A 21,637-nucleotide genomic window follows, 5' to 3' on the forward strand; every position below is an offset into this window, starting at 1 on the left:
TCTGCTGGTGGATGTTGTTATTACATGATCTGGAGACACAGGGCTGCTTCTTCTTTGAAGGCCGTTCAAACAAATACGTGTAGTTTGATGAAAGAAATGTATTTCCAAGCAACATATGAAGCTGGAAATATTTCATTACATTATATTTTATTTGTTACCAGGGATTGAAGGTGAGAGGAGTGAATGTAAAGTGCTCTGTACCACGACTGATGTGAGACCCTTGAGCAAGGCTCCTAACACCCAACTGCTCCCCGTGTTTGTGTGTGTGTGTGTGTGTGTGTGTGTGTGTGTCTGTGTGTGTAGGTGTGTGTGTGTGTGTGATAAATGCAGAGCTCATACTCGGTCTCTTTCTCTCTCTCCTGATGAAGCTGGTTGTAGCTCCCTCTTGTGACTGAATATGAAAATCGCTCTTTACTCTGACATTTCAGTCCTTTAGGAGCTGATTTTGGAAATATGTTAATCACTTTGCTTCTTTGATCCATTTTATAATGATTGATAATCATGTTGAAATATTTATCTTGTAATGTTTGCTTTACGGCAAAATTAACCTCTTCGTCATCCTTTTTCCTCTTCTTCTTCACTGAAAATGTATGTGCTGCCTATTCAAATCTAAAATTATGTTTTGAAAGTTTTTTTTTTTTTTTTGATAAACCAAAAGTTTATAACAAATTAAAAATGGGAAATAGAAATGTGAATTAAAATGATTTAAAATAGCAATGTTTATTAACTGTAAACGTTTTATTCTATTTGTTTTTATTTATTTTTTAAATAATTTTATTGCACAAACTAAAATTATATATTTTATATTTTCTTCTACTGCCATCATGTGCTCAGAAAGAGGAAGTGCATATAAAAGTTTTTCATGGCAGATTTTATAGCTCCCTGGGTGTTTGTGATTTTCAACACAAGAAATGTATTTTATTTTAAGTGTTTTTCCCCCTCAACTATATCTGTTCATATTCAGTTACAGCGCATATTACTATGTTTTTTTTTTTTTTTTTTTTTTTTTTTTACTTCATGTGAACCAAAGAAGCTTTCTGAATGCAATTTAAAAAGCTCAACACACCCAGATTAATTTCTTACTTTCACCGGACGGAGTCTAGAGGCTCATAAAAACAGAAACATGTTTGAGATGAAGCTGGAGCTGAATGTTGATGATGTCAGAGTGATTGACACTGGTGGGCGGGGCTTATGTTGTTAAAGTGAACTCGTCCCCTCCTCCTAATTGACTACATTCACATACTTTCTAGTCAACTCATGTTCTCAATTCACACATACAAGTTTTAAATAATATAATAAACAATTTGAGCTGAATTAACTGCAGAAGCAGAGCAAGGGAATGCATGAGGAGCACCATAACTGCCCCATGGTTAGAAAATCTGCCATCAGCAGAGTTTTCGTGAAGACGTTTGAGTTTCAGTGTCGGCTAACACACACCTGCTTTTTAACAAGAATGAATGTATAGACATAGACTACAATTTATGTCCATAGAAAAAACACAAAGGTGACCATTCATTTGTGTTTTCTTTCAGAGATGTAAAGAGCAGATTTACACCCTAACTAGGGGGAAAGGAGATGAAAATGCATGAATACAAATATATGAACATTAAAAAATTCATAAAAGTGGTGCATTTGTCCATCATATGAAGGGTTTTCTCTAGTTTACATAGGATTTCACTAAGGCACATATAGATTGCAATTCTTTATTATTAATTTTGGTGTGTTGCTGGCAAAAAATAACACTTTTGATAGCATTTTCTTGCTGTCTACAAACTTTTGTTAAATGAAGTAGTTCTGGTCTGGAGTGTGTACTGAGATGCTAAAAAGAAGAAGAAATTTTTAATTACAAGGTTGCAAAAGTAAATCTGTGGACCTTAGTCCTTTCAGCTCATAGTGCATTCTGCTCTTAATTTGACCTTTGATCTCTCATTACAACTATTTTAACACATTGTTGGTTTCATGACTGTTGAACCCAGTAATCTACAGATGTTTGGCCTGATCAGGTATCTCCAGTCTTTTTTCTATTGATTAATGTGTCATTTGTTTAATTTGAATTAAGTTTAATGGTGTACAGACCTCTGTTTAAGACCCTGCTGTGACCAAACACAGAAAAACATTGTGTTATTTTATAGGGGCAAAGATCTTTAAAAAATCGAGCGCAGCGTTAGTACAGTTAGGCCACGGAGGCATAGGCTGTGAACAGCTGATGCGGTCAGCTGTTAAATCGTTCCAATCACTACCATTCTCCTATTAGACATGGGAAATACATACGTGGCACCCCTGCTTGGTAAGTATGCTCAAACAGCTCGCAACCCTCCCTCCCTCCCCATTATAAGCATGAGTATATTACTGTGCACCTGGTTGTCGTCTTCTTTGTTTCAGATCACTAAGGCTTCCAAATCTCAGCTGGCATGGACCTCAGTGAGGTCCACTGGGAGACACTCATCCGTCCCACTGCTACATCTACACGATTACCACTGTTTGGTACATTACTAAGAGTCTTAATTGTCATGTATTTCTAAACTCATGGTTCTGGGGGGTTGATGTTTAAAGCTCTTGTATGTTCTATTATTCAGGGAGCAAGAACCCCCATAAGGAACCACACCGCCAAAGATAAATTGTGTTCAATAAACTCAAGTAAACTTGCCAAAGTGGTTCTTGTCTGAACTGCTATGTGGAAACTTCAGTTTTTGTTGAAGCAGGGCTCCGCAGCATCACTCACAGTCTGTGTGCCGCTCTTTGGAGAGTGGAGACCACAGTCCCCGGAGGTCGTAGCATCAGGTAGATGCATTACTATCCAAATTAGTCAGTGGTTCAACAGCTGAATTAGCAATTAGTTGGTAGTTTGTTCGTTTTTATTTATTTTTTTAGGCACTATCAACTTGTACAAAATATCCATATTCTGAATTAGAATGTCGAATCAAATTATTGCACCTGATCAGATCTAATATAACAACAAATTTGCTGTTGTTGGCACACTTTGCAGACTAAAAAAACAAACAGAAAACCTTCACAGAAAAGAAGATGGAGATAGAAAGAGCGAAGGGAGGCTGTTAAAGACAATTCAAGATTGCAAACATGTATACAAAGCTCCATCAAGCCAGCAGATACATCATCATATAGATTATTTAGCAGTTTGTCACACTTCATATCTTGTAATAAAGTATATTTTCCATTATAATCACTTGTATTCATGCTAGTAATCTATAACACATCATATTTTATTAAAACCAAATTAATAGTAGCCCTAAAAATAGTTAATAGTATAAATGTTCTAAATGTTGTTCTTTATTAATATCTAATAAAGATTCATACTGTAAAATATTAAATTAAATGTTTAATACTTAGGGAGGGTTGGGTATAGCCATTTTTTACTTGTGGTCCTCAAGATAAGGGAAAATGTACAATGAAAGTATCTATCCTGTCCTATCCAAATGAAAGTATTCCTATAATTATAAATGATCAGAATGTATCAATGATGAAATATGTATTCTTATAAAAACAAGTGTTCCTGTGGCTCAGTTTGCCCTGGGTTTGGGGTATGTTGACCCGAGTAAAGTCAGTGGGTAAGATTCACTCTCCATTCCCCCAATGTGTTTCTCCTTATCACAGTCTGGCAGAAATGATGGGTGCGTCCAAAATACATGGTCACATGACAATAAAAATACACAGTTGCCAAAGGGGTGGCTCAATTTACCCCACTCCCCCCTTACAGTCTTTATTGCAGACTACATCTACAATAAAGTCTGAAATCTTTACAGAGAGAGCTGTCTTCTCTAATAATTGTATATTTGTAACAACTGGATCATATGTAGTAACAAACACCCACCCTCCTTGTGCCTTTGTTTTGGTTTGGGCCACTGCCGCTCAAAATGTCTGTGCACAGCCCTGGGTTGAATTGTAAATTAATTTAGATTTGACCTGATAATCATCAAGCTCCTGTAAAAACTTTAGTATATTATGCAGTGATCTGTGTTTGATCAGGAAATATCAACAGACTTATAACAGTTCATTTTTCTCATTAAACTCTGATGAAATGTTTTTAATGGTAATCATAATGAGAGTGATTGAAATAATTTGTTTGTTTATCTGAGATGGATTCATGAAATAGCAATATTGTGCTTTTAGAAACATGCACATACAATACAATCATTATACTTATTTTTAGTGCATTTATTGATTTTTATTTTTTTAGATTTACAGTAAATGTAATGGCTCATGGTGTGTATTCCTCTCTTGTCTTTTGTTTTGGGCTGTTCATCCCTGCTGGTACTGTAGATGTTGTACGAACACAAAGCATAGCCTTCTTCTTTGAAGAGCATTCAGCAAATACTGTACGTGTCTGATGAAATAAATGTATTTTCTAGCAAAATATACACCTGCAAATATTTGAATATATATAATGTTTTATCAGTGAATGCTTTCAGGGTGATCCCTGACAGCAAGCAGTTTCGGTCCAGATTCGGCCCACATCTGGCCCGCATGGATTTCATGCAGGCCAGATGTGGGCCAGATGTGGGCCGGATCTGGGCCGACACCATGTTGCTGTCTGGGATGCTGCTTAATGAAGATGATATTACTATAGCGTCCTCTTGTGACTGATTATGAAAACACATTAAGTTTTATCTGATACTCTGTGATATTTTAGCACTGATGGAAATGTTAATATTAACTTATTTTTAGTGTTTGTATATTAATTTATATCCAGGTATATTTCAAGTAAAGCCTGTTCATTAGTAATATTGGATGAGCATCACTATTCTGGGTATCACAGACCAAGTATATCTAACTGAATGAGGAAATCCTAAAATCTAAAATGGTGGATTACGCTCTTAACACATGACTTTTCCAAAGAGTGTTCTTATTTTATGTCTGTGTGCAAGTGATGAACACAATTTTACAACGCAGGAACACTGTCTGATTTTCCCTGCCAAAGACTGGTGGTTATTCTACAAATACTTTTGGAGAGATTTGAATGACTGTGGTGACGACCCATCATACATTGCAGAGTGGGATGGCATGGTTCCTAACACAATATTTTTTTTGTTAGCGGATCACAGTAAAAAGTTACCAGACAACTATGTTTACATTTTCTGTTGCAACGATACGACAAAGATCTGTGAGTGTGTGTGGCCTTTTTACTGAACCTGAACACTACATGCACTACTACGACATAAAGTTTTGTTTCAGTGGAAAGATGTTCATACAATTGATGATGTTTTTACCTGTATTGATAAGATGTTCAGATGGTGTATATGTGTGATCATTACAGCTCTGTAAAGATGAAATTGTTCCACCCTGAACAGGGAATTCCCAAGACAACTGACCCCCTCTTCTCTCCACCCACATGTTACAGTCATTAAAAAAAGTCTGCAGATCGGAACACTCTACATTCATTTTCACAATGTTTCAAGAATTCACGTCGGCCTGCTGCTACAGCAACACCTCTGAAACTAGGGCTGGGCGATATATCGAGCGATATGATCATGCGCATCTAATCAGTAAAGCTGCTTCCGTGATCACCGCTAAAATCTCCATCACCTGCTTATAATTGGAGTGGCATTTAATAGACAGAGCCGTAGATCGCTGACAAGCCACGCCATATCACGTTCATTATCGCAGATGAATCGCCTTCGATATGAACGCGATATGGCGTGGCTTGTCAGCGATCTACGGCTCTGTCTTTCAGAGATGGGACTTTCAAGTCACAAGCAAGTCTTCAAGTCATATTCAAGTCCTCAAAGGGTTAAAGCTAAAGAGATAATTAAGTGACTAATTAAATGATGATTGTGCATTAATGATGAACATCTGCTGTTAACAATCAACATCACTGAAGTAAAGAGAAACACAAGAACTACAACTGAATTTAGCCACAGCCTTCAACTGAAAAAAAAGTAAAAGAAAAAAAACACTATGTCACCATAATTGTGGTCAAGGTTTGCTTTAAGTAGTGTCTTGACCCTTTTACTAATTTAAACCAATTTGATTCAAAACAATTGCAATATTGTTTTAGCAACAAACATGTATGCATTGCTGAGTCAAGCCTTGCAGTAACATCTTGTCTTATGCTCTCATGCTTTTTTTGCTTATAACTCATGATGACTGAACATCATGAAATTGTGTCTATCTTTGGATAGTAGACTGACACTCAGCTATTACTGAACTGAAGTAAAAAAAAAAAATCACAATGCTTCATTGTTGAAAGACACAAAAGGAGACAATCAGTTCAGGTTTTTAGACAAACACACTTATCACACGATCCTCAACAGTGGTGACAATTTTTCATACTGCAGTGCATGACGGGAGTTTTTACTAAGGTTTTACCCAGCATGCAACATTTTGTTGATTGTCACCACTGTTGAGAGTCATATGCTGGTTCTTGATCTCTGTGTGTGTCTACAGAGTACACTTTTTCAAATTTTGTATGCACTTAGTAGATTTAAAATTCACTTTAATTTTTCCCCCATAGTAGTGGTGGAAATTATGATTCTTTCTAGTGATTCGTTCATTTTCAGTTCGTTCACCAAAATGATTCGTTCAGAATCGTTCACTGATTCGTTCAGTGACCATTTCTTCGTATTACACAAAATAAGCCAGCAGATGGCAAAAAGTGTATCGTGTTGTTATGTCTTAAGTCAACGAACGTATTCACTTGTTACAAAAACTGATCTGGCTTTATTAAAATGTGTGTATAATCGCATTCAATATATAAAGTCTAATTAAGTTGTTCAAATGAACAAAGCACAAGGTTTTCTTGCCTAAATAGCATTTTAATTGTTTGGTCAGACAGTTTGTTTATTATATATTCACATTCATCAATCGTGGATTAAACGTGGAGTTGCTAAATATCAAGACAAGCGTATGTGCACAATACAGTACCTATAACTGCGCTTTGCATTTTTGCGAGATTGACATGCTAAATGGCAGACTGACCCGGTTTACTCTCATTCATTTCGTTCACGAACGAGATAAGCTATGTACCAGTTCATTTCATTCACGAACGACATGTATCCGTTCATTCAGCTCGTTCACGAATGACATGTGTGCCAGTTCAGTCATTTCATTCACGAACGAGATTTTCTAAATCATTCAACTAATGCACGAACGACATGTGCTTTGCCGATTGAGAAACGTGATTGGTAAACTGTTTGCCAGAATATACCCTGACCATCAGGTCAGTCATTTCATTCACGAACGAGATGTATCATTCAACTCGTGCACGAACGACATGTGTGCCAGTTCAGTCATTTCATTCACGAACGCTATATCAGCTCATTCAACTCATTCACGAACGACATGGGTACCAGTTCAGTAATTTCGTTCACGAACGATAAGATCTCTAGATTTAGTTCAGACTCATATGAAACTAGTGATGGCCGATTCGTGAACGAATCGTTCAATTTAACCGGTTCTTCTTAGTGAATCGGTTGAACCAGTTCACCAAATCGAACTGAATCGTTTGAAACGGTTCACGTCTCCAATAAGCATAAATCCACAAATTACTTAAGCTGTTAACTTTTTTAACGTGACTGACACTCCCTCTGAGTCAGAATAAACCAATATCCCGGGGTAATCCATTTACTCAAACAGTACACTGAATGAAATGCTGTGAAGACCGAACTGAAGATGAACACCGAGCCGAGCCAGATAATGAACAAACACGCCCACTGCTGGAGCAGTTCTCGTTCTCGAGTCAAGAACCGGTTGCTTCGGTTTTCGGATCACCAGTACACTCAACCGAGAATCGTTTCTGTCGGACGCGTCCGAATTGAGAACCGATGAACTGATGATATTGCGCATGCGTGTAATTTTGTAAGTATTTTGTTAAACATCGGAAAGTGTGATAAAATAACTATATTATATTTTGATTTTTTTTATTATTATTTTTTTTAGATTAATGTTTCCAATCTGTATATTGTATATAATGTATAGGCCAAATGGGTTTTTAGGGAAGTTGGACAATAATTAAGACTCTAAAGACTCTTATGTTTAATAGGAATAAGGGATGATTTATGAGATATCTGTACTGTATTTATAGTTAATGATGACATTCACAAATAGAGTTTGTAGTAAACAGAACATGAACACGAGTAGAGCAGCTGATGACACTGAACTGCAGCACGTGCCGGTTAGAGCGATTCTCGTTCTCGAGTCAAGAACCGGTTGCATCGGTTTTCGGATCATCAGTACACTCAACCGAGAATCGTTTCTGTCGGACGCGTCCGAATTGAGAACCGATGAACTGATGATACTGCGCATGCGCGATTCAGCGTGAAGCCAACTGACTCACAGCATGTCTGAACCGAAGGGATTCTTTCGGTGATTGATTCTGATTCTGTACTAGTAATATTATGAGCGCGGGTATTTCGAGGGCTTGGATGAAGGGCAATCTGGCGAAACGTAAGTTCATTTAATAACAAATACATCGCAATGGATTATGTTTAGTAAGTGGATCATGGTTTCTGCGCTGATGACACCTAATTTATTTACTTTATATCTTGAAGACTTAAATCCTCATATGCACATTATTGCTGTTACTGTGTTTAGGTGTTGTTGCAAAACTCAAATGTAAACTTTTCATGATTATGAGGTTTTAACTGACTAAAGTTATGATTACTGACTTTATATATTTGAATGTTTGATAGACGTGACGCCATTACGTCATCGCCAATGACGTCATTACGTCGAGCGTGAAAGAACCGATGAACCGGTTTTTTCAACCGGTTTATTGAATCGAACCGTCCGAAAGAACCGGTTCGCGGAAAAGAATCGAACTTCCCATCACTAGTTTCCTCCTCTGGTGAAATCAGCTGCTGAGTTCATGGGTGGAGCAAAAATGTGGCAGGACTTTTACTTTCTGACCCCTGGACTTTCCACCTCTGCCAGCGAGTAATGCCGAGGTAGCGTCTACAGCCATTGAGGGAGTAGACGATTTATTTCTATTCTGTTCGTCGTAATCCAAAACTCTTTGTATTTATAAGGGATATTGTGAAAATGCAACGATAAATGCAAAAACACAACATTTATATTCACTTTTTAATTTAAATTAAAAGTTTTTTCATCTGAGTGTCTACTTCCGCATTCCAATCCTGCTATTAGCGTCATAATTCTCTATACCAATAAGCTGTAAAATCGTCACTCATCTCTACACCAATAAGCTCATCTTAATCATAAACCAATAACCGCTGATGTGGGCTGGGCGACACGTGTCGCTCCGCCCCAACGTGTCGCCCCGCCCCATCGTCCAGACTGCACTCTGGGATACTTGGCTAGATAAGCCAAGAAGGAAATGCGACCAGGTGGTGTTATTTGTTTTTACATCATCATTTGGTCTGAGTTGGGTGTGTCTTATCAATAACATGTGTCCTGTGATTGAATGATATAAGCTCTGGTGTTTTCAGCATTATCAGAGAAATTCTTAGAAGCACCTCTGATCAAAACCTTGTTAAAAAAGGAAACTGTTTTCATTTAGACACACAGACATCAAGAATCAGCCTGAGAACCTCAACAATGGTGACCATCAAAAAGCATGTTGCACTGCATTCTGGGTGCCACCAATCAAAACTCATTTTATGGCTCCCATCATGCTTTGCGGCATGAATAAATAATGAGCAACAATTCTATAGTAGCTTGTTTTGTGATTCTTACAGTTTGTCTGAATATGCTGTTTGTCACCATTCTTGAGATTCATACGCTGGTTCTTGATCTGACTGTGTGTCAAAAGAAAGATCCCTTTTCTCTGTTTTAAACAGAATTCTAAAACTCTGGTTTACACTGAAAATACCACTTTTTTTCAGTTTTGTTAAATCACAGGGCTGCCATAATGAATGTTATTTTGTCTCAGAGGTCAGACTCTGAATGAGTTCAGATATTCAGGAAGAACAAAGATTATGTAATAGCATGACCAACACTACTTTATCATATTTATTCTTAGTTTGTCTAGCTGTTATAACTGAGTTTTAACAGCAATGCAAAATTAAAACATCAAGGGTCAAGAACACAACTAAAGCAAACACTGACCACTGTAATGGTAACCAATAATTTACCCTTTGATTCTGTTTGGGAACTTTAGGTGTCTTCAATAACTCTGTTTGGGGGCCTTAAGACACAGCCTTTTGAACATGATGCCTGTATCATATTTATGTAAGCAACAAAAATGTTAATTTGTAAAAAGGCTGAAGTCATGTGCATGCATATAATGTTTCATGATCGCCAACTACTTGGCCTGACATGCATAACATAGTATTCTTTAGCATAGTGTTTTTTCATGTTATTCTACTCATTTTTAATGATTATTTAACTTAATTAAAATGTGTTAAATTTAATTAATAATATTGCTTGTAAATTTTTGACACAATTTTACTGAATAAATATAGGGAAACACTTTTTACAGTGCACATTGAGGCCGAACACATGGACTGTGTCCTGAACAGAATGTGTTTCTATATTTAATCACAAGAGGGAGCTAAAGCAGCATCATCTGCATCAGGAGACTCATATGTTACTGTAAAACATCAACAAAAAGCATCTAAGTAAAGAAACAACAAATATTACAAAATAAAAAAAATTCAATTCATATATTGTTTGCAAATACTTTCATTTCGCCAGAATACATAAATACTTTGAATGGACTTCAGATGAGGAAGTTGCTCCTTTTCCCAGAGTGCAGTTACAACATCTACCAGCAGGGGACCATCTGTGACCCTGCACCACAAAACCAGTCATAAGGGAGATACAACTATCTGAAAATCTAAAATATGAGGGTGCAAAAAATCTAAATATTGAGAAAATCACCTTTAAAGTTGTCCAAATGAAGTTCTTAGTAATGCATATAACTAATCAAAGCAGGGTGTTTAGGAGACACGTGTTCTCTGTACAACATTAAATTAAAACAGTGTTCATAATCCTTAATTCCACTGTTCTGCACATTTCCTACTTCTCTCTTATCTGACTCAGTTCAGTTCATGGAGCTCTCTCATAATGATCTGATGATCTGACTCAGGTGTATCAAATAATGGAGACAGAGCAGGGGTCCCAGGACCAGGATAAGAACCACTGAGTTAAAATGACTCAATCTGAAGATTAAAAAAGTAAAAACTAAATCATTGTTCAGTATTAAAAGCAAACTTTCCAATGCACTGGTCAGTTTCTGCTCTGTTTTTCACACTTTATCTTTTTCACACTTGTTTGCATGCAAAAGCAGAAGTAACTGCAGCTTTGTTTTTTACACTTAGTTCTCCTGAGCACAAGGACTGCTAATCTGCATTTATTTTAGCAGAAGCACATTAAACCACAGCCGTTTACAGTTGAAGTGTCTCCAAGTGTTTGTTTCCCCCTTTCTCATCTTGTCTCAATTGATCACTCATTTCTTTTTGCACAAAAATAGACGTTTTGTTTATATGCAAACTGAAATCCTCAGGAAAAAAAGTTTCAGATCGTTGTACTGAACTCATCTGTGGTTGTTTTGCTGAAAAGTTTTCTTGTGGTGAGTCAGTTGACTGATGTAGTTTGAACAAAAACTATCAACTAAAAACTGAAAATGTTATGGTGACCCATACTCTGAATTAGTGCTCTGCATTTAACCCATCCACAGTGCACACATACAACTAGAGCAGTGGGTAGCCATTTTTTGGCTGTGGCACCTTGGGAGCAGTTGGGGGTTCAGTTGGTGTACATTCACCCCCCCACAGTCCCTGTTGGTACGAGACTCAAACCCACAACCCTTGTGTTAGGAGTCTGACTCTCTAACCATTAAGCCACAACTTTCTAAAGACTGAACACATAATAGGCCTACACATGTGCGTGATGTCACCATTTGAACAAATTCACATTAGTGTCGTTTACACAGAGATGACATCAGTATAATTTTCAAACTCTTGCAATATGAAACTAGTTTTTAAAAGTTGATGCTTTCAGGTCCTCAAAACACTGTTGTTGTGTAAATGAATGAGCAATCGCTTAAAATGACCCTGAGTTGAGTGTAGTTTCTGGGGACTGATCTGAAACAAAGTCATTTCACTCGGCAGCCGTCTGCAGCTCTTTGAATGGACAATCATCAAATTCTCCAAAGCTGTTCACCAAGCTTAGGATTAAAAAATAGGCTACCACTTTTAATGCTCCGATGCAAAGTAAACCACAATTTCTTTTTAATAATATAACACATAATTCATGTAATATAAATAATACTACACACATTTTAAATGTACTAAATCTAAAATATGGTTTAATCCCATGTAGTTTAGAGAAAATAAAAGCACAGACTCAGGCACAGGCTTGACATTTATCCTGCTTGAATTCTTTCTAAGAAATGCACATAACTTCATAAGTATACCAAACTTTCATCTGTGAATATTACATATTAAATATATTAAATATTTTAAATATTTTAACTATAGTGTTTTTCTTTCATTTTCCTTGACTTGTTTGATAACTTGTGGTATAGAGAGCAGAGCAGAGCTCCTTATGAATTAAAATCACTCTCTTGTATTCTGGTGTCATACAGTGATCGGCAGAGGTGGAGAGTCCAGGGGTCAGAAAGTAAAAGTCCTGCCATATTTTTGTTCCACCCATGAACTCAGCAGCTGATTTCACCAGAGGAGGAAACAAGTCATTCCTTCCAAGTCACAAACTAGTCTCAACTCAAATCCCAAGTCCTCAAAGAGTTAAAGTCAATGAGATAATTAAGAGACTAATTAAATGATGATTGTGCATTGGTGATGAACACCTGCTGTTATTGTGCGTTACAGAGGATCAGATGCTGATGTTTTATTGGTTAAAATTATGCCACCATCATGGAGATCAGTGTTTGCTTCAGTTGGGCTCTTGACCTTTGGTTTCTTATGTTAGATATTTCTCTGTAAAAGTACATGTGCTGTTATAAAACAGTGCGATCAGTGCTGTGCAGAAAACTGCTACTAGCTTGTTTAACATGATGAAGTAATTATTAGGCATCAGCCTGTTTATTTCCAAAACAATTTTATGTATTTATTATTAACAAATGTTCAGTTTTTAAATAACCTACCTTGTGGAACCGTTGGTTTAATCACTATAACGAATACATTTCCTAATGTATGTAATAAATATACATTTTTCAAAATCTTTTCCTAATAAGACGCACAGACATGATGACCAAGCATATGAATCTCAACAATGGTGACAATCAACAAAACGCTTCAAGCTGAAGTGCATGCTGGGTAACACCATAGTAAAAACTCTGATTATGCACTGTAGCATGAATAATTATTGTAACCACTGTTGAGGATCATATGATAAGTGCTCATGTCTAAAATCCCGAGCCTGTACAATTTTTTCCCCCAATATTTAAGCATTACAATAATATTTGTTTAATAGGACTTTTTTTGTAGTTCAGTAATTTCTGAACATAATTTAACAAACCAAAGAGAGACACCTTCATGAAGTTAATTAAAATGTTTAAGATGAAAAAAGGGCAATTCAATTTTCTACTTCAAGCTTTTAATTCAGCAATGTGTTAATGTTTACTACGTAACACAACCGCAAGTGTTTAAAAGCAAATTACTTTGAATTATTAAAAGGGTCAAGAGCCCAACTAAAGCAAACACTGATCTCCATGATGGTGGACTCACCACAATTATGGTGACAAAGTTTTTTTTTTTTTTTTTTTTTTTCAGTTGATTTCATCCAAGGCTGTGCTTAAAGTCAATTGTAGTTCTTGTGTTTCTCTTTTCTTCAGTGATGTTGATTGTTAACAGCAGGTGTTCATCACTAATGCAGAATTATCATTTAATTAGTCACTTAATTATCTCATTGACTTTAACTCTTTGAGGACTTGGGATTTAACTTGAGACTTGTTTGTGACTTGGAAGGAATGACTTGTTTCCTCCTCTGGTGAAATCAGCTGCTGAGTTCATGGGTGGAACAAAAATATGGCAGGACTTTTACTTTCTGACCCCTGGACTCTCCACCTCTGCTGGTGAGTATTTTCTCTGGTTTTCTCACTCCGTCTCTCTCTCATGTTCACATAAACTCAGAAGAATCAGGATCTTTTTGGCTCCTGAGAGCTTCAGTTTCTGAAAGCACTGTTTATCAGCATTTGTTTTAGCAGAAGTGCATTAAATCACATTGTGTTTAAAGGTTAAAGTGTCTCTATACACTTACAGTTCTTCTCTCTCATCTGTGCTCAATTGATAATTTACTAACAGATTCACACAAAATGCATGTTTTGTTGATGTGAATGATTCAGATTGTTGTACTGAACTGAAATCTTCTCTTGTGGTGATTCAGTGACTGATGAAGCTGATGTCTGTGGTTTAGTTGGTGTCTGGAGTTTGATGATGGTTTGTGGGAAGAGAAAAACCACTGGATAAAACTATGATTTTAAGATCTGAACACAGTAGAGATACTTGATCAGAACAAACATCTGTGGATATATGTGTGAAAAAATATATTAACCAAGAGCAGAGTGGAAAATAAACTGAAGATGTGACTAATGCTCACACATTTATTTTTATGACCGTGTGACTGTCTTCAGTTTTTCATCTCACAATCATGTTTTGTTTTTTTTACTCCAGTGGCAAACATCTTCCTCAAACTGTTGAACAGTATGTTTTCAGCAGAAACACTTGCAGACATGATGAGGTTAATGTCTGTCATCTTTTAAAAGACATTTTTAAAGTTTATTTATTTATTTAAATTGTATTTTATTTGTGCAATAAAAAGACTAGTAAGACTAATTTTGTTGTTAAAAGAGTGTGCTAAATGAATAATTGTAAGTGTAATGAATGAAGGCCAGTAGGAAACACGAAGCTCTTTCACTCACCAGCGATCCTGATCAGGAAGGATATGAACAGAAGTGTTAATTTAACACTCTGAGTGTGGACTCATATAAACACTAAAGCAGTGTTAAAAGTAGGGCTGCACGATTAATCGCATGCGATTGTCATGCGTGTCTTTGTCAGTAAAGCCGGTTCTGTGATTAGCAGTAAATGTCCACCACCTGGTTTCAAATGGAGCGCCACTTCCCAGCTAGAATTTTCTTTCTTCTAAAATGTTCTAAGAACATTACCATGGATTGTTCTAACAATGTTTTTAGCGGGTAGTTTTATTTTTGTTCCCAGAACGTTCTCTCAAAAGATAGGATAACGTTCTCTAAAAACATTCTACAAATGTTTATCAATAACATTATTAGAACATTATTCCATAACATTCTAATTAAGATTTAAGTGGATGTTTAGATGTGGATGTTGATGTCTGTTTAAAAGTAATAGCTTGGTTTGATGTCACCATAATGCTGGTAAGTGTTGGCTTTAGTTGTGCAATTTGAAACTTGACTTGTCGGTGTTGTTTTTTAGCTGCTGTCATCTTTATTGTGGCTAAAACAGCAAACAAATATGTGGTTCAATCCTGCTGTTTGCTTGCTGATGACTGATATGTCTGATTACTTGTTTTCACCCAAGCTACTGTGTGGTGTTAGTTAAGTATTATTTATTAAAGTGATTGAATGGTCAACAGCCTGACACCCAGTTGAATTTAAAACAGATAATTTCAAAGATTCAAAAAAATTTGTCACACAAACATCAAGATTCAGTGTATGAATCTCAACAATGGTGACATGCTTTATGCTGCAATGTATTCTGGGTACATCATGCAAAACTCATCCGTAGCACCCAGAATGCATTGCGGCACGAAGCATGTCACCATTGTTGAGATTCTTACACTAATTCTTAAGGTCTCTGTATGTCTAAGCATCCTAAGGTTTGAAGTGATTCTAAAACAATGTAGTTTAAAAAGATCAGATAAAAATAAAATAAATTGTCAGGACCCTGTGTATTGCAACACATCTGCTATAGACAGTAATATTAAATTAATAGCGTAGAACAGACTCCTGGTAAAATCAGTTCATCAGATTGTTACATTAAGACATCTTTAATATCAGCCAGTAACCAACATTATCTAATCACATCTTTTTCTCATTGTTTTTGCTGTAACAGATATAATTACAGCAGCTAAATGAACGCTAACACTGAAAAGAGTCATACTTCCTAAGTACTGATCAGCATAATGGTGACATCAAACTAAACTATAATTTTCAATAAACCATCAACATCTCTGTTAATCTCAATAAGAACTTTTTTACATTTATGACAGAAATAAATCTTGTTTATAATAAGTGAAGATTGTCATGTTTTTGGAGTATTTACGCTAGAGTTTGACACCAAACAGAGGTTGGGTTTTCACTTTCAACCAACATCTGACTTCTGAGCAATGTCAGTCCACATCTAGTGTGATGGGAAGCCGTAATTCACTGACAAGCTGTGCAATATCACGTTCATAATCGCAGATTAATCGCATGCGGTTATGAACGCGATATTGCGTAGCTTGTCAACGATCTGCGGCTCTGTATATTAGGTGCGGCTCCATTTGAAAGCAGCTGATGGACATTTACCGCTAATCACAGAACCATCTTTACTGATGAGACACGCATGACAATCGCATGCGATTAATCGTGCAGCCCTAGTTAAAAGTAACACTGAAGCAGAGTTGAAGTTAATGAGATAATTAAGAAGTTAATTGAGTTATGATTGAGCATTATTGAAGACACCTGATGTTAACAAGCAGAATCACAAACTAGAAAAATCACAATTTGTGTATCACCATTATAGTGGTCAGTGTTTGCTTTAGCTGGGATCTTGACCCTTCAGTTATTAACTTTAGATTTTGTGTGGCTGTGGTGACTGAATTATATCATACAGACAGACCACAGCAGAGGCAATCTTGTGTGCCATTGATTGTGATTTGAGCTATTTGTTATAGAGTGACCTGAACGCCTGAGTTCAGATATCTTTATTGTACACATAAATTAAGTGAAAACAAGTAAACAGTCCAGCATTTTTAGCATAATATGGCATGTTTTTAAAAGTTAGTTCTACATAAAAAAAATATTATTTTTTTGATTAGTTTAGAAACAGAGATCAAGAATCAGCGTGAGCATCACATCAACGGTGACCATCAAAAAAGCATGTTGTAGCCAATAAAAACTCATCCATGGCTCCCATCATGCATTGCGGCATAAATAAATTATGAGCTGAACTGTCTTTTTAGCTTTTTTTTCTAACTATATTTTATTTTTGCTGTTTTTATGTGAATTTTTAGTATCTAGTTTTGTGATGTTCAGAGTAGATCTGTTTATCTGAATATGTTGTTTGTCACCATTGTTGAGATTCATGCGCTGATTCTTGTTATCTGTGTGTGTCTTAAATAAAGACTCTTTAATGTAAAAAAAAAAAATAATAAAATCAGAATCACTTGCAAAAGATGCCTTCGAAACAGCCAGTATAAAGAACACAGATTATTTCATTGTGGAATCAAAGCTGTAACAATCAATAATGGAAGTTTTAGTTAGAGAAAACACTGTAAATTAGATCAGCAATTCAGGTCAAACAATGATTACATTAAAACATAATCATCACCACCCGATGACTTTTGCTCTTGGCTTGCCAAACACATTTTAAAAGCAAAAAGTCACAAGCCAAGATCCCAACTAAAGCAAACACTGACCACTATAATGGTGACACACAAATTGTGATTTTTCTCGTTTGTGATTCTGCTTGTTAACATCAGGTGTCTTCAATAATGCTCAATCATAACTCAATTAACTTCTTAATTATCTCATTAACTTCAACTCTGCTTCAGTGTTACTTTTAACACTGCTTTAGTGTTTATATGAGTCCACACTCAGAGTGTTAAATTAACACTGGGGATTTTGCTGTGTAGTAATGCAACAAACTGGATGCCAGCTGCTGTAAAACACAGAAGAATAAACACACTGTATGTTCTCCAATGTGGAAAAGACTCATAGCTCATGCTAAGTAACTCACCCGGATGACTCCTCATGGTCTCTTTCTTGTGTTTTCTGATCATCACCACCAGCTTCTCTGCAATCCTGCTATCTACTCAGCCCTGACAATATCTCATAACCAGAATATCTCCATCGATCTCCTTGCTCACCTCAGTCACTTCTCTGCCTTGACATTTATCCATATCTGTACAATAAACCCGTCTGTTTGATCACTAACCCGTCTGTGTCTGGAGTCTATCTGTGATAAGGATATTGTGTTTTGTGATGTAGTATATTTGATCAATCATGAGGTGAATGCACAAGTAATATTCAGTCTTCAAGACTACAGCTGACGTTAGTCTATGTCACTCTGGAAAAAATCAATATAAAATATCAATATAAAAGTAAAACCAAATCAGCGAGTAACAGAAGGTCTGATCTGAGTGACAGCAGAACAGAAACATGTTGTTGGGTCTGTGTTTCCAAACCTAAAGATCTTCTGTCCCAGATCACAATGAGGTTGAAGAATAAATATTGGCTTATTTGAATGTAACTTGCTTCTGTATTTGTACAAAATGTATGTTTTGTTAAAGTAAAGCATTCAGACTCCGATCTCTTGATGTGGTGATTCAGTGTCTGATGAAACTGATGTCTGTGGTTTAGTTGCTCAGTGTTGTTTCACTGTGGTTTGTGGAGAGCAGAAAACAATTGAACCAGAACTGAAAAAATAAAAAAATAAAACACTGCAGGACAAGCTGCAGGACAATGGAGATACTTGATCAGGCCGAACATCTGTACATCACGGGGTTAGGAGACATGAATATCATTTTATTTTTTTAAATAGTCATGATGAGAGATAAAGATCAAACCAAGAGCAGAGTGGAATATAAACTGAAGAAATGACTGAAGTTCACATTTATTTTTGCGTCCGAGAGACTGTGTTCAGTTTTTCTTCTCAGCTTCTCATTTAACACACACTTTTTTCTCACTCCATTGGTAAAGATCTACCTTGAATGGATTAACAGTGTGTTTTCAGCACATATATACATGTTTATAAATAGGTATATGTTTATACCTATTTAACCAAAATCGTATTACACATGATCATATGTGATATAGGTTGCAAACGTTGTTAGTTTCATGAATACATGTAATGAAATGAAGAATCCAGAAGCAATATGAAGTGATTGTTTTATGTCATAAGTGGATGTAATCCTGTATTGATCTCTATTCTCAATGGTTATATTGCTCTTTCTGGCTGCTCATGTGAAAGCTACAGTAGATGAATGATGGTACAAATGCATATGGTGCGATGTTTGATATATATATATATATATATATATATATATATATATATATATATATATATATATATATATATATATTTAAGGTCAGGAAAGAGGCCTGAAGAATATATTTAAAGAATATATTAAAAGCATGTTTATTTAACAATGTACCTAAACAGGTTAAAGAATATATATGTATATTTATGAAATACAGATGCATATCAGCTTTTTAAGAATTTCTACATTATAAAATCTAATATGTGGCTGAGGAGCTGTTAGTGAAATAAGACTTTATCCAGCTGGTGGCGCTCCAGCAGATTCATCTGTGTCTGACTGTGGCAGAGACACACTACTGAGAAAAATACTGATATTAACACAAACATAAATAAGACGATAACACTGCTTGAAAGCCATTTATTATAATTTATAATGCATAGTGTTATAATGTTTGACCTTTTGACCTTGTTTTTATTATCACATTAATTTTCATAAACTCTCAGAAACTTTAAATATCAAAACTTGTAATGGCTTGGTGAGCAGAAGAAAATCTTCCTGTTCAAAAACATAAAAAATCTTCCTGTTCAAAAACAATACTGGTAGAGTTTTTTAATTTGTCAAAGGAGTTTTAAAGCCTGGATCTTGTGAATTAAGTAAAATGATTTTTCTCTTTAAATATGTTTAGTTCTGATACATTTGAATTGTTAAAGTAAAATGTTAATGATGAAAGATTAATATCAGTGTCTGACATAAATGAGAAATTAACTAAAAACAATGATATTGTTACTCAGTAGTTTAATTTAGTTTATTGTTCTTTTAGAAATGATTTTGTATCTGTGACAAATCTTCATCAACAACCAACAACAACTGATAAATACAAACACACATCAAGATTTAATCAACTTTACTTCATCCTAAAGCTCAAACATCTGTTTTACTGTTAAATGTACATTACTATGTGAAGAAAGTGCAGTATATTCAGCGTAAGTGATCTCTCTGTCACCGGTCTGAACTGTAAGAAAATATAACAGAAACAACATTCACAATGAACTGATATCTGAGTATTGTTTTATATTATTATACACACATGCAGGAGGTAAAAGTAGACAATACTCACCTTCTTGGTCTGTTTTTCTGTGTTTCCTGCAGATGAAGAAGATCCCGACAGCAGCTAAAATCAACAGAAAACCAGCAACAGCAACAACACAGATCCACACTATCAGAGATACAGAACCATCTGGAAGATGTGAAGGAGAGTGTGCTGTGATGATAAAGAGACACATTAGTGTGAGTGAATGTGTTCATAAACACTGAATATTATCACAGACATACCTGAACATGTCTGACAGAGTTGAGTGTTGAGATGTGTGGTCTGGTTTCTGATGGGATTGTTCACCACACAGCTGTAGGAATCATCCAGACACTCCAGATGTAAAGAAAGACTTCTGCTGAGATCAGACACACTGATGCTGGACAATGAACTGTTTCCTTTGTACCAGGAGAGAGTCACATCACTCACATTCACCACTGAACACAGAAACACACAGCTGGATGCTGGTCCTGATGAAGATGATGAGTTTTGAACAGATAAAGAGTCTCTGGTGATGTTAGGAGTGGAGAAAGGGGCTGGAAAAGATATTAGAGAATAGGATTTGATGTGATGAGTGAAATGTCATTGTGATGTCGGTCTGTTTTATCACACATGGACAATATTGTCAGTAAAGAGACTGAGATGCAATGAAAAGTGTTGTGTGAATAAAACAAGCAGAAATCGAGCTAAATTTCACAGAATATTTTATAAAGCTTCATCTGGAGTTAAACTGTAATCGTCAAATTATGCAGGAAGTGTGAAAATGCTGTTTGTTCTTAGGATATGCAAATGCTAACTATAAAATTAGCTTTAATGAGACAAAAATGAGTCAGCATTGTTACTTAAAATATTTAAGATGCTTTTTTTCTTTTATACAGTCTGTTCAGCCAAAATTAACTGCTGAAGAAACACTCATACATCAATCAGGGCAAGTGTTTCTCTACTCACCGTAGACAGAGAGACTGAAGATGTTGAGTGGGGTCTCTGATCTGCTGCTGGTTACTGTATAACGTCCAGAGTCTGTGGTTCTGGTGTTTGTGATGATCAGAGATCCAGTCTGATCCAGCTTCAGTCTGTGTCTGAATCTCCCATCATCACTATCATTAAATATTGTCATCACATTCTTCTTTCTGTCGATTTGAGCGATGGTAATGTTTTTAGGTCCAAATTTCCACTTAATCGAATCTTTTCTCTGTGTATCAGTATAATCTGTGTGTAGAGAGACACAATCTCCCTCCGTCACTGACACTGACTTCACTTCATCACCAAACACACCTGAAGAACAGACAAAACAGTTTCTCTGAAAGACTTTTGCAGTTTTAGTCTTTTTCAAACATGTAGAAAATGTCATCGCAAAACAATTCTTCAGTGCGATAATGTGTAACAAATAAATCCTTTTGAATTCATAAAAAGAGAAAAATGACCAAACAAACGTAATTAACAAAGATA

General features: G+C 35.9%; 2 protein-coding genes and 1 long non-coding RNA gene across 3 annotated transcripts in view; 1 reads left to right on the plus strand and 2 right to left on the minus strand.

The window, feature by feature from the left end:
• The window catches only part of LOC127988462 (uncharacterized), a 523,986-nt gene that overhangs the window by 381,477 nt on the left and 120,872 nt on the right, over nucleotides 1-21,637 (minus strand). The window lies entirely within an intron of this gene.
• LOC127988499 (SLAM family member 5-like) overlaps nucleotides 1-21,637 on the plus strand; it is a 240,114-nt gene that overhangs the window by 90,924 nt on the left and 127,553 nt on the right. The window lies entirely within an intron of this gene.
• Nucleotides 19,663-21,186, minus strand: LOC127988526 (uncharacterized). The gene is made up of 4 exons (XR_008161715.1): nucleotides 21,137-21,186; nucleotides 20,431-20,724; nucleotides 20,216-20,359; nucleotides 19,663-20,110 (listed from the first exon to the last, which is right to left on the minus strand). It is a non-coding gene; the product is annotated as an uncharacterized LOC127988526 (long non-coding RNA).

The sequence above is a fragment of the Carassius gibelio genome, chromosome B22 (genome assembly GCF_023724105.1).
Source record: "Carassius gibelio isolate Cgi1373 ecotype wild population from Czech Republic chromosome B22, carGib1.2-hapl.c, whole genome shotgun sequence".
Classification (NCBI taxonomy): domain Eukaryota; kingdom Metazoa; phylum Chordata; class Actinopteri; order Cypriniformes; family Cyprinidae; genus Carassius; species Carassius gibelio.